This window comes from Octodon degus, unplaced genomic scaffold (assembly GCF_000260255.1).
Source record: "Octodon degus isolate 3935 unplaced genomic scaffold, OctDeg1.0 scaffold00008, whole genome shotgun sequence".
Classification (NCBI taxonomy): Eukaryota; Metazoa; Chordata; class Mammalia; order Rodentia; family Octodontidae; genus Octodon; species Octodon degus.
In genome coordinates this window covers 14218648-14220169 of record NW_004524584.1, presented here as the reverse complement: position 1 = coordinate 14220169, position 1522 = coordinate 14218648, and the positions used below count along the sequence as shown (strand labels likewise).

The 1522-nt window shown below is 43.2% G+C and overlaps 1 protein-coding gene across 4 annotated transcripts in view; it reads right to left on the bottom strand.

Annotated features, from left to right (window-relative positions):
- Arih2 (ariadne RBR E3 ubiquitin protein ligase 2) overlaps nucleotides 1-1522 on the bottom strand; it is a 93626-nt gene that overhangs the window by 76154 nt on the left and 15950 nt on the right. The gene's annotated exons all lie outside the window — the stretch shown is intronic.

The following is a 1522-nucleotide window of genomic DNA, read 5'->3' as shown; positions in this document are numbered from 1 at the left end:
GAGGAGGAGGAGGAGGAGGAGGAAGAGAAAAAGAAAGGACTAGCAAACTGGGTTCAGGGGCACACACTGGTGATCCCAGCACTCGGGAGGATTGCCAAGAGTTTCAGACCAGCCTGGGCTACATAATGATCTCAAGCCCAGCCTGAACTACATAGCAAGAACCTGTCTTAAAAGAAAGAAAGAAAGAAAGAAAGAAAGAAAGAAAGAAAGAAAGAACGGACTAGTGAGCCAGGCATGGTAGTACATACACACAGCACTCAGGGCTGAGGTACAAAGCTCACTGGGAGTTTGAGGCTATAGAGTGTGTTCCAGTTGCCAAGCACAACAGTACTTGCCTATAATCTCAGCACTCAGGAGGCTGTGGGAGGGGAAGTTCACTGGGAATTTGAGGCCAGCCTGGGCTACCCAGTGAATTCAAGGCCAGCCTGAACTATTTAGCGAGAGCCTGTCTGAAAAAAGTCCAAATACCAAAACAAAAAGCTGAGCATAGTGGCACATGCCTGTAATCCCAGCACTTGGGAGACTGAAGCAGGAGCAGTGAGTTCAACAGATAGCCTGGGGTACATAGTGAGTTTAAGATAAGCCTCAACTACATGAGACTGCCTTAAAAAAAAAAAGAAAGAAAAGAAAAGAAACCAAGCCCCCCCCCCAAAAAAAAAAGCCACACACAGAGGTGCACACATATAATTCCAACACTCAGGAGGCTGAGGCAGGAGGACCACAGAGACTTCAGGGCGAGTCTGGGCTATATAAGCAAGTGTCAGGCTAGCCTGTGCTACACAGCAATACCTTGTCTCAAAACCAAAAACAACAATAAGAAAAAACCCGTTACACCATCTAAATTTTTGTGGATTATTTTCCTCTTGCCCCATTTCCTCTTTAACCCCTTCTTTCCTTTTTAAACTTTCCTTTACCTCCTTTTAGTTCCTCATTTCTATTCTAAGTTCTTTCTATTTCTCTTCTTGGTCATTAGAGCCAACATAATACCCTTTCATGACAATAGAGAAGGATGTACTAAGGGGACTATACCAAGAGTAGCATTCCTATCAACAACTAACAAAATCCACAACTATCTAAGAAATCATTCAATACCTATTGTAGACAAAATACTAAAATATGAAGAGTGGCTAGGATTTAACAATCTAACTAGAGATTACACAAAAATACACAAAAGGATAAAAAACAGCTGTCAGTAGACTGCAGAACATGATCTAAAAAACATATACATGACTATATTGTTTGACCACAGAAGAAAGAATCTGACCACTGTCCTAGGGGTTGATCTCAAGGAAACTATTAGGGAAAGTATAAGTTAGAATCTAAATGATCCTTGAGAACGTAAAAAGATAAGGTGGTTCAATCCCTGGTACTGCATACCATGCTAGTGCAGGCCCTGCACCGAGATGCAATGAGCTGGGGACCCAGTCCAGGCACGGTGGCCCAAGCCTATAATCCCAGCACTGGAGAGGCTGAAAACAGGATTGCTACGAATCCAAGCTGCGTAATGAGACCCCGTACCAAA